Raw genomic sequence first — 13,836 nt, forward strand, 5'->3', positions numbered from 1 at the left:
TCCCGGCTGTCACCATCTACTGACTGTAATCCTCACACTACCTTCTGCATTTGAAAGATAGGTGCTCTGTGGGTAACACAAGGAACACAAGGCACCACACACTGTCCAGTCTGCAGATGACCCTACAGATGGGGATTCCTCATAGACATAGCATTGACATGACAAGTATCAAAACATGTAGGACAGCCATATCCACACACACCCTGTTAAACTAATAGTACCCCAACTGCAGTATAGCAACACTTGCAGTCTGTAGTCAGGACAGGCACACCCCCCTCCTGTGTGTTGGCCTGTTTCCACAGTGTATGTTGTCAGAGGTAAGTCCCCAATCAATCTGTGATGCTGTTTGCCAAACAACAGATCTAGTTCCTGCTCACAGTGAATGAAAAGGCCCAACACCAACAAGATCTTCCTGGATATTAGAGTGTGTTTCCATGCAATTGGCTATGGGAATGTTACCACAGCTGTTCCACATGCAATTAGCTAGAGGAGGGCAGTAATCTGTGCAGTGGCTATCAGCTGATCATGAGCATCACTGACAATACACATGCCACTGCCTAAGCAAAGCAGATGTAAGTCTCCACATCCACCAGAGAGGGAGTGATGGAGGCAGACAGAGGCAAAGATAAGTCAGGGTGGGTTGGGAGAGTAAACGGTGAGCATGTTTGTGTCACACACCTACCAGTCCCAGGTTTCGAACCTGTGACTGACTATGTACTGATATCACATTTGTTATCCCTGCATGGTGGATATTGTGATATATGCTAGGGCCACCATATAATAAGTTTACAAACACACTCAACATTGGGTCCAATTGTTACACACATGCAACCACCTCCACACAGGACATGAGTGACATACATCAGCACATTAAGACACACACACCTGTCATATCTGGGATTAGAACCCCTACCCAACTAGTGATTACACTACAGCACTATGCCATTATAGAACGCACCACTAAGATTAGTGGAGAATTCTTTCCCCAAATGTTTATTTCACAGTGAGTGACATCAGCAGGACTGCCAAAGTAGGGTGAATGAATTGTAGTGAGTGTGACTAGCCAGATATGCATTGCTCTCTACACAGGCATAGGAACAGACACAAAAGCATCCACAACTCCCATGTATGAGAATAGAACCCCTACCAGGGTTCTATATCACACTACATCATTACACTGTTATAGCACGCACCACAAAGACTGCCGGAGTATTCCTTCCCCAAAGGTGTACTTCACGGTGATTGACATCAGCAGGATTGCCAGAGTAGGGCATTTTAATTGTATTGAGTGTGACTAACCTAAATTACCCTAATTAGTCTATATGCATTAACCGCTGTTCTGGCCAGAACAAAAATAACCTGCCTTTGCAGGTCATGAACCCAGGACTCTATACACTACAGTCACAGTAACTAACCTCTAAGCCATCACAACAGTACATTAGACTGTGGTTCCACCAAAGTAATCCCACCATAGGCTAATCAAACTGGACATGTGAAAGGAATGTATATACAGTTGTCCGTAAAAGACCTCTCCAAGGCCAACTTTATGCTACTCAAGGCAGAAGTGACAATGTTTGTGACACCCATGGAGACAGGAGCCGACAGTTCAACTGATGAATCCTGGACTAAGGCACTGTATGAGTACAGCCACTTGTGCATGATTCCTGACATCCCACATAGAACCACGACGCTCATCTCCCAAATAATCAAGTCAGTCTGGTGGTCTCCTGCCATTAACAGAGTATACAACAGACGGTAGACACTGTTGAAGAAAAATGGGTAACCCAAGGATGCAAACGACTCTCTTACCAACCCCAGTAAGACATTGAGATCCCTCATGGAATTCTCCAAAACAGGTTGTGTAACTAAAATTGACACAGATTCCACAGACAACCACACTGCATTCTATAGTTATGTCTGAAGTCTAACTGGCAATGCTCAGACGTGCTCTGAGCTGCAACAGAATGGCATTACATAGACCGCTCCCATGGAATGTGCCAATATCCTGGCAAATTGATTTAATGCAACATTCACCCACTCTCACCCCCAAAAGTGCCCATATCAACATGAAAAGGGTTCCATTGCCCAGTGATCATGGCCAAACAGGCAGAAAATGCACTACGCATAGCTAAGAATGCAGCATCCATGGGACCAGATGACATCCTGGGCTGTGTACTGCATGAACTACAAAATGGAATGGCAACTCACCTAACTGTCATGTGTAATCATAGCCTCACATCAGGCCTGGTGCCCACTGAGTGGTGTACAGCTGCAGTTATCCCACTCCACAAGGGGGGATCCACTTGTAATCCCTGGAACTACCATCACATCAGTCTGATGAGCCTGATCTGCATGGCCATAGAATGCATTAACAGGGATGTTTTGAATGCAGACATTGGCGACCCTCAAACACTGGACCCCACACAGATTGGGGTCATGGAGGGCCAGTCTTGTCTCCTGAAACTGATTGACTGCTTTGTCTCCATCTGCATAGCTGTTGAAGAGGGTTAGGAAGTCCACAAAGCCTTTGTGGACAACACCAGCCCTCAGTCAGGAAACATAGATTAACATACTAATCCGGCCATACATCCCTATTCCACTTGATGGTTTTCCACATGGCATACTGACAGAACCCAAACTGTAGGTATAACTGACTACAAATCCATCCCCAGACATGTGACAGGTAGAGTACCTCAGGGTTCAGTCCTGGGACCACTGTTGTTTGGCATCTACATCTCTGAAGTACAGTCCAACAGTACAGGACTCTGGCTAACAAAGGTAACAGATGACTGCAAAATGGGAGTCATTATGAGCCTGACTGTACTGCATGATATATTACTGATACCAGCCTAACATCATACAGATGGGATGGAGTACTGTTAACATCTTGTGCCCTTGCCGTGTAATGGTCTGTTTATGGGATCCACAACAGCTGGTAGTGTAATGCAGGGCAGACGTGTTTGGCTGTGGGAGGGAGAATACCTATTCATACATTACATATGTTGTATGTGCCTGTCAACCCTATTAATGGTGCATGTGGACATATATGTTTCTGCTATGTTCCCACTTTATCTACAGATGTATAGTTTGTATATACCTATATAGATTTCAATATCTGCTTACATATATGTGCGTATATATATATATATATATATATATATATATATAGAGAGAGAGAGAGAGCTATATACACACACACACACACATATATATATATATATATATATATATATATATATATATATATATATATCGACATATATCAATATATTGCATCTGTTTAGACATTAATATAGTTTCACACACACTTACATCTACATGTTGGAATACATTCTCTGTATTGTTGAATGACTGGGCTGGATGGTATGTTTGTGAATACAGCAGGGTTATGTATATCTGAGATGGTTTAGTGGTAAATCTCTTTGGCTATGGTGTGCATCGTCCTGGGTTCGAGCCTAGCTGAGGATGTTTACTTTGTTGATAGGCAGAACAAGGGTCGATGGATATAGAGTGATTAAGGCACTTTAAAGCAGCTGTAGATGGGTTTGCATGGAGGAAAGCAGTGCTAAAGTCTGGTTACAGTTTCTTATACATAGTTAGCTGCTGAATTGCTTAACCTATGCAGGCATTGCTTAGCTCTGCACAAACCTGCTTACAACTGCTTTAAAGTGCCTTAATGGCTGTGTATCCAACGGGCCATATTCTGCCCAGCAACAAAATAAACATCTCTTGCATGGCTCAAATCCAGGACCCTGCACACCATAAACAAAGTGATTTACCACTAAGTCATGACAAATACAAAGAGACTTGATGTTTTCAGAAGCATATCATACAGTTCAGTCATGCAACAGTACAGAGAATGTATACCAACATCTAAATGTATGTGTGTGTGTACCTATATTAATATCTAAACAGATACAACATATCTAGATATGTATATATATATATATATATATATATATATATATATATATATATATATATTAATTTCTAAAGCTATATGCATATATATCAGTATCTATGCACATATATACATGCATATGCCTAAATCGACACATATATGTTGCTACACCTATATGTCTACATATCCACAAGCACGTTACATATGTGTACGCAGATATATATCTATCTAGGTGTATACAGACATAGTTATATATATATATTAGCAAATATATAAATCTATATAGGTATATATGGCCGTACATCTGTAGATAGCAATGGCAGATTAACAAATACACATATGTCCACATGCACCGTTAATGGGGTTAAGAGGCCCCACACACTATATTTCTTGTATGAATGTGTGCACACATACAGGCTGTGACAAACATTTTCTACATCCATCAGTATGTGCATGGCTTTATATGGATGTATTTCTGCATCAGAGTCCCAGTTGAACTTATATTTTGCTGTTAATGGTTTAGTAGGTGACTTTCTACATGTTGCTGATAAAAGGACACATTTGCTTGCTTTCACAGGCCTCAATTACATCCATTATCATGTCTTTGGCTGTCTAGTGGTGTACTATTGCATCAGAGTCCAAGGTACACTCCCACTTTTTCCATTACTTTTTATACCAGTTTGTGCAGTGTGGCACAGCGTGCAGCTCTGCTGAAACATGCATAATGACTGTAATTGGTAATTACTATGTTTTATTTAAACCACTTTTTTTAAGTAAGAGTTGTGTGGTGTGATGGGATAATGCACAGTGCTGCAGGTGTGATGGGCTTGGGTTCAAAACATGGACGAGGTGTTTATTTTGTACATGTGCCTTATAATGTTATAAACACATATAGTCATTATAGCTATATTTACCTGAGCTTAGTAAAGCTGCGCCTCACTAAAAAAATATTAAGAAAAGAAAAAAGGGGTGATAGGAAACTGGTGAAATGGTGGCAAGCAGGAGGAAAAAACATAGTGAAAGGCAGGGAAGAATGTGCAGGAAGGGCATAAGAAAGAACCAATGCTATCCATTTCTTGTACAGCAACAACTCTGCACTTTGACAAAATTTGTAGATGAATTTGGACTCTGAAACCCCAGAGAGATGGGCGAGGACAACATATTGTCAACCCAATTGGACCAAATTACATGTGTCCAATGGACACATGTGTGAAATGGAGAGCTTTGTACTGGACGATATTTTTTGGGGGACAGGTGCCCATTGTTTTTTTTAAGGTAAGAGTGGAATGTTGGGGGAGGGACATAGGTACATGTGGGGAGGTAGGTTGGGTAAGTGAGGATGCATTTGCAAACAGACAAGACAGACAAGACAACAGACTAGGCTGGTGTGTGACACATGAGAGGATGAGCACTTTGGATAGGAAGGGTGTTGTGGAATTCAAGTCCCATATGCCTCCAGATGGCAATAGCATGACTCACATCCCCACCCATGGGACTGTTGGCACTGCACCTTCACTGCCCCGGGTGACAGTGCTGGAGGCTGGGCACCAGGGTAAGGCTGCTCCACCAGGTTTACCAGCATGTCCTTAATCCGGTACAGGTGGCAGTCATAGCCACAGTGGACTATCCTATCCACCAAGACCGAAAGCTCAGCCCGGGTGACAACTTCCCCTCCTCTGAGGCTCCCAGAGGGGGGCCTGGCCCTGTCCCATCGGGTGGCAATACCCAACACTGCAGATATTGCAGGGGCAGCAGAGGGGCACTACCGGTTGGGTCCCATATGTGATGTGAACCTGGTGCCATGGCTGGCTGAGGTAAGGTAGGGGGATCAGCCAGAGCTGGCCTACCTTGAAATTCTGTGGTAATTGAGGTATAGCAATAAGTTCAGATTAGTTATGAAAAAGTCATTGTTAGAACTAACAGCATGGACCATCATATTAATTAACCAAATACATAGCAATATATATTATGTATGACACAACATGAAATAACAGAACAGTCAGTATGTCAACAGCATGCCAGTAACAATTAAAGCATAAGGGCAACCACATGATTAATTTAACAAGATATGTTAATATGAAAGCATAATAACACATAACAATAATAAACCACGTATCCCAAAATATAGTTATTTTAACAATATATGTTAATAGTAAACCATAGTAATACATAACAATATTAAATATGTACAGATAAGAGGTGAGGAGAGAGAGAAAAACAGTCCATTAGTAACATTGCAGATTATATCCCTGAAAACATTGGTAATATTAACTCTACAGGTGTGTATTGTCAGTTTTGTGTACAGTGACTACACAGTGAGTACAAGTCTTGTATAGGTGATGTAGCACATACATACCTCAAAAGCTGTTTCTTGGGACAGTATGGACCAAGCAATAACAAATGCAGGTACACAACTAGACAAAACACTTGCACGTCATGTGGACTTATATAACCACCAAGGTGTTCTGTAAGCAGATTTGGTAATAGTTTGCATTCTAAGTAATCATTTCTGTGGTAATCGTGTGATAGACAGAATATGCAATATTACTTACAGTACAAGAAATCATGACACTGAAGAGGCATGTTTGTGTATAGTTAATAAACTAGACAGCCGCCATGCTTTAGTTTCCAGGCATGTGAATAGAACCCAATAGCTGTGACTGCAGGGGACATCTGAAAATAATGTAATAACTGACTGCAGCAACTTAGTACAAACATGCAAGGAATACAGCCATACTGGAAGTAGACAGATTTATTTATGAATCAACAATGCTGGTGAACATGTTATTCTTATTGATTTTAAAACTGTCTGAAATCTAAAGAGAATATCTGCTCATAACATGGGCTATCTCACTCATTTTGTTCCTGGAGAGAGAACAAATGTGAGCATTAAGTGACTGATAGGGTGCTGTTGATAACCTTCAACCATAGTATTATGAGTTGAGCAATACAAGTTACAGGACATTCTTTTTGCATTCTAGAACTATTACAGTGTTATAAATGACTGCACTGACAGTAGAACACACATGCATGGAATACAATCAAACTGCATATATTAAAACAGCTTTATTTTAGTATCAACAATGCTGGTGAACATTTGGTATTGTTACTGCTTTGAAATATCTGTGAAGTGCACACACAATATCTGCCCATGGATAGGCTACCTCACCCATATACTTTTATTACCTAATATAGGTGGAACAGAGATCATTATGTGACCGATATTGCCCTGGAGACAGCCTTGGACAGTACTATGGGTAAAGCAATACAGTTTGCAGGTCATTACTTTTGCATTCTACAGCTATTACACTGTTACACTTGACAGCAGCAACCTTACCATAGACAATCACTGCATACAACTCTACTGCCATTGTTATGACAGCACAATCCTGCTGAACATCATTTTGCTTACTGTTACTGGTATTGTTTATGGTTTATTGAACTTCAGTTGTTATTGCTCATGTATTGCACTACAGCACTAATTGCTCATTTATTGTAATACAGTTCTACTTGCCCATTTATTGCACTACAGTTTTTCTCGTGTATACTTTATTGCAGTAAATACATTGCACTACAGTTAGCATACTTACCGCACTCATGGTGCAACCTGGTCAGGTGCCCAGCATGAGACTTGACATTGTGAGCCCTGTCAGCTGCAGCTGTTGGGAGAGAAACACACCATTATGCATACCAGTTTTTCAGATATTCAGCTTGCATATTGGTAAAATAGAGGAAAACTTACTTACATATTTGTGGGGCACTCCCTGCTTGAGCTTCTTGGAATCAGGTGTCCAAGATTCCCCTCTTTCTCCTTTTTAGGTCATCATAATGGTGATGACACTGCTCACCTGTGCAAGGGATACCAGTAACACTGGTGAGTTACCTGCCCAGACAGCCCCAGGCCTCTGCCTTATACCCTGAGCCCTGGAATCCACCCTGCATCAGCCGGGGTCGTGGTTTTTAACCAGAAACCCAACCATGACCCTGGACTCTGGAATACTCAACTTCTGTGCCTGAAAGTGCACACCTTTTCCAACACCACCAGCCATACCAGCAGTTGATTGAACTCCAATGAATGATTCAGAATTCCCATCCATTTGGCTTAATATCAGTTGTTTTCCCACCCTTACACTTCATTGAGCAACATTCAAAAAAGTGCCGTGTCACTTAACAGCACACAAACCAGCTAAGTGAAGCCAAGCAGTGTGAAAACTCACAGAACCATGGGTTTAGCAAGGCTTAGCACAGCACAAACACTGGTAGCTGTTAGTATGTTTATCTACTGCTTAGCATGAATGAGCAGTGGTTAGCAAAGTACAGCAGTGCAAAATTCACAATAGTTTAATGAAATTAAAAAAAAAATAGAACATTCATTTACAGACATATTCTACCTGTTATGGACTTGAACCCAGGACCTTCTACACATAACACTGTAACTGTGCCCATGTAGCTAGATGAAATTTATAAAAACTAGTATACCTTCAACAAATGTAAAATAAAATAAAAATAAAATAAAGATACTGCTAGGCTACCTGTTAGCATTGCTGAGCACTGCACCACGGCACACAAACATGCTTAAACAAACCTATAAATAAATAATTAATTACATCCACTTTCTATTTTTAGATGTCTGGCAGGTGTCACCTGTCTATATGTGAGCACAGCTTAGCATTGCTGCACTCCACACTGCTCTGTACAAACATGCAGTTAAAAAAATAAATAAAACATCATAAAAATGACATATCATACATTTGACATGCTTCACAACATTACAACAGTGGCGGGGAGCATTACAGGGAGACTCACACTCATCTGCTGCCACAGGTAGCCGCAACACCTCTCCCTACACTGATTCAATGTCCATATTCCTCAGCTCTCCCTTGGCAGTGCGCCGTCATTAATATGTATGGCGCACTGCCGAGGGGGAGCCATGGCTGTGTACATGGATACATTCCATGTAGGCTTTACACGATGCCTACACAGATTTTATTAAATCCTGGAGACTGTCAGTCTGTTCCATCCTCTCCTACTCCACAAGGCAACCACACTATGGCCTGCCTCAGTGTCTCTGGAAATAGAAGAGTTGGGGGAATTTCCCCAATGCCCAGACTCAATTTTTCTCTAGTCAGCATGACTATCAAATGCCACTAACTTAGTGGGAGTAACCCAGTCAAGAAAACATAGGTAAAAATAGAGCACTTGAACTTCTTGTGCATTGATCATGTGTTCATAATTTATCTGTTACTTTATTTTGTTTTCTGAATACACAATCACTTCATCAATGAATCAAGTCTGCAGATACACATATTTTTCTGTGTGTAGAAATGTAGAAGGAAGTTGCAAACTCAAATAGCAAATCACTAAAATACATAACCTCAAGGAATGTAACTCTTGAACTGATACAGCTATTTCCAACCATAGAACTTATAATTGGAATCTGAAACTTCTTGTTGTGTTTAGATTCTTGAGACTTCTACTAATCTCCTTTTCCTTCAAAACTTGAAGACTATCATTTTAAAAAAAATTAAATGCAAATGTTAGTTTCCTCTTGTATATCTTTAATATAGTGAAAACAACTTCAGCGATGAGCATCTACTAAAATAATCTTGGCCTTTCACAGAACCTATTTTCTTAGTGAACCTTCTTTGAATTTGTTTAATAGTATTTCATTGAATAATATTATTCATAAAAAACATCATTATACTCTAGCAATGGCCTTGCATCAATTTTATATAATGAAAGCAAACAATTGTCATTCCTATTTGTAATGTTCTTGAGTATATTTTTTTGTTTTAAAGACTTTATCCTAATAATTTCTCAGTGTTGCTCAAATGAGAAATTTGAAGACATAAATATGCCTAGATTTTTAAAACTAGTAACTTCAGAGAGTGAAAAAGATGAAAATATTATTGGTTTCTTTATATGAGGTTTCTCATAATATATTTTGCACTTCTTACTAAATTGTAGGCCCATATTTTCTGCCCAGATTCTAATTTGCCCAAAATAAGAATCATTATTTGAATAGTCTTCCTCTTTAGTTATAAATCCAGCCATGATTATCTAAAGAAATAGTTCCAAGCACTATATTAAGCAGTATTGGACCCAGAACTGAACCCTTAGGTACCCCTGATGTAATACACAGGTTCAGAACAAGTACCTTGAATTAAAAGTAACTGGGTCCTACCTGTTAACCACTTCATTATCCTTCTAAAGGATTTATATTAGTGACTCTTAAAACTTTAGAAATTACTACATGAGATAATAAATCAAAAGTCTTAGTCAAATCCAAACAGATTACATCATAACTCAACCCGACATCTAAGGTCTTTGTAATTTCATCACAGAAGCTTATAAGACCCATAAGGGTTGATCTTCCTTTAATAAAGTCATGATAAATTCGGTCTATATTACAAGACCGAATATGCTTTCTTTCGAATGCATCTTGGTCGAACATAAAAGGCTGAAAATGCAAAATATTGAAGCGGCTGTTAAGTGAATTCTTTCCCTGGGAAAGAATTTGCTTAGCTTCAGTACTACCGTTTTCGCACTGTAATCTTGATCTTGGAGTTGGTATATTTAAGTAGGGGGGTGTGGAGAGCGAAGCACCCACTTAATGTAATGTTTGAAATTGTTTTTTACCTATTTATTTATTTTTTGTTGGAACAGTGATTTTTTTCCTTTATTAAAAAATCGCTGTTCTGACACTATGACATTGTAAGCTTCGCTTACATAGGGTTGATTAATCACTGTTCGCTTTTTTAAGCATTCAGTGATCTAATATAGACCTGATAAATTGTATAGTAACACTGAAAAAAAGACAGGCCCTTTACTCTGCCATTTTTTCAATTTATGATGCATGGAGTATTAGCTTTAGCTAGGATATTCATTGTATTTGCAAAGTTATTTCTTATACCCACTACTCAATAAATGCCAACATCATGATTTCACAATGACATACAACTGCTAGTGCAATCATGGTATAAAGTGAAGTACTTCCTATCAAAAGCTAGAATGTAAAATGAAGGGATAGGTCCCACATCAGGATTACAGGGAACAAAACTCTCCTGCAAAAAATGTTATAAGGGTGTTACACCATGTTCTGGCATTTACCCATTTGGAAACCATGGTCTATTTTACAAATCTAAAGGACTTGCAGTTATGGGACTTGTACTTATGAAAATCAGCTAAAATGACACAAAGTTGGACAAATCCAAAGTTACACATCTGAAAAAATAAATTATTTACACACACGCGCGAGCGCACACACACACACACACACACACACACACCACACACATACACACACACACACACACACACACACACACACACACACACACACACACACACACACACACACACACAAACACACACACACACATACACACTTTTATATAAATGTGGTTAAAGTTAGATATCAAAGTAAAACCATTTGTGGAATGGAGTTCCCCCCACACACCCTATAAAGAGGTTACGGCATTCAATCACATTCCGACCAATACACCCCCCCCCATAAAGATGTTACAACATTCAGTCATGGACCCACCCCCCACCCCCATAAAAATGTTACAATATTCAATCATGTTCAAGGCATGACAACTTAAAATGTATACAGAATTGTTGTCTTTTCTAGTGCAGTTGCATACTAGTTAGAGGAAATTTCATGATCCAAGACATCACTCATTATCCACTTAGATACATCACAAATATAAGCATCTTTTTAAAGCTCCATTCCTTTTCATTCTCCTCCTCGCCCGACATGTCTTGAAGCTGATATAGTACTATTTCAAATTCAACAATACTCACTCCTTTACTTGTCTTTTCTCAGGGTCCTAATGCTTCTTAGCAGCTCATTCACTTCATATGCCCATATACTGTACAGTTATATCTGGTCTTGTTTAATGATATCCTCCAAGAAAGTTGTTGTTCCCCAAAGTCTGTCTGACTTTTTCTGAAGTTGTTGGATACTTTAACTCTACGTTTTTAACACACTTGTACCATGTTAACATGATGAAACCTTGCCATGATAGGGAGACCCTTGTGCTGAGTATTTGCAGTGGATTGCAGGAGGAGTCTAAAGGAGATCTGGGGACTGATCTCCTCAGTGGGGCTCGGGCTGACACCTCAGTGGAAGGGGTAGCAATGTCCCAGCAGTTATCTTCTACCCAGGTTGCAGGAATTTGGGGACATGTTCACTGGGAAACCAGGGTGCAGCACCAGGTGGATACAGGACCCCAAAGGCCTGTTAAGTAGGCCCCTTATAGGGTGCTATAAGAGTCAAACAGACTCTGAGGGAGGAGGTACAGGAGATGTTGGAACTAGTGGTGATTCAAGAGTCCAACAGTCCCTGGGCCTCGCCAATGGTGTTTGTCCCAAAGAAGGATGGCAGCACCAGGTTCTGTGTGGATTATAGGAAATTAACTCATTCCCTCCAGTAGAGCTCTTTTGAGTGTGTACCTTTAACTCCTAGTGGGCATGGCTTCAACATTTAAAAATTTAAGTTATCACCTTACATTTTTAACAAATACCCATTGACAGAGGTCATATATCAATACAATTGTGTTTGCTATCATGTATGCTTCAAGATAAAATTTTCCGATACCTTGTATGTAACATGGATTTGGAATTGTTAATGCAAATATGGACAGGCAATATTTGACGCCTAGAGGAGCAGTAGGAAGTAACTGCAGAAATGCCTGAAGACGTCACTCGGCTGTAATAGTCACACAGAGTCGGATGCTTACCCCATGCCTAGGACAGATGAGGCCCAACAACAGAGGTCTACAGGAAACCTTGTAGGAGGAATGCCATCCTACACAGAGATAGTATGCACCCCCCACATATACATAAAAATATAATTAAGAATCAAGCTACACACCATTCACGTCTAATAAGCAATGAGTCTGTGTTCTCTGATGCAATTTTAGGTATGGAACAAGAATTTATGGAGAGAGGATACCATAGAAAGGATCTTGGAGCATTACATGAAGTTGAACATGATCAGGCAGGTTTACCCTATATTAAGAGAAGGAATCCAACATGGACAAAGTGTACTAGCAATGGACAAGGGAAGAGAAGGATAGTTATTCCTTACACTAATAATAATGGTTCTGTAGTTGATATTATTAGAAGACATTGGGGAATTTTACAGTTAGATGACAATATTAAGAGCTTGGTAAGTACCAATCCTGGTTTTAGTTATAGAAATACCAAGTCATTAAAAAGGATGCTCTGTTATGAGAAGAAAGGGAGAAATAGGGTTATTTCAAATAGAAAGGGAACATATGCATGTTGCAACTGCAATCAATGTGGCTTTATTATGAACACAAACATTTTTGAACATCCAGATACTGGTACTAAGTATGAAATTAGCCATTATGCAGACTGCAAATCTAGAAATGTGGTTTATCTTGCTCTTTGTAATAAATGCCATTGTTTCTATGTTGGCAAGACTAATCGAACGCTAAGAGAGCGGATTAGGGAACATATTTATGCCATACATAGAGAGAATGAGTGCAACGCTCTAGCAAATCATATTCTGCAACATGACACGACACATACATTTAAGTTTATGGTTTTGGGCTTTATGCATGTCACAGGATGGCTAGAAAATATTAATAACAGTACAGAAAAGGAGGAAGCCAAATTAATTATTAGGTTAGCGGCAGATAAGGGACATGGCCTCAATGATAAATTTTCACTGAAGCCATTTCTAGCAGATAGACCACTCAAACATTAATCATTTGCATGCGGTTATTTATATGTATAGTGTTTGTAGGTTAGGTTTATTCAGATGTCAATATGTAATTATAATAAGGTAACTTGTTCTTTGTTTAATTTAAGAGAGATGACTTTTTTTCATATATTCATACGTATCAGCTTTTAATGCTATGTTTTTTACCTACTGTGTCTGTTTTTTAGGTATATGGGGTATA

Source organism: Protopterus annectens, chromosome 7.part0 (genome assembly GCF_019279795.1).
Source record: "Protopterus annectens isolate FY-2018-M chromosome 7.part0, PAN1.0, whole genome shotgun sequence".
Taxonomy (NCBI): Eukaryota; Metazoa; Chordata; order Ceratodontiformes; family Protopteridae; genus Protopterus; species Protopterus annectens.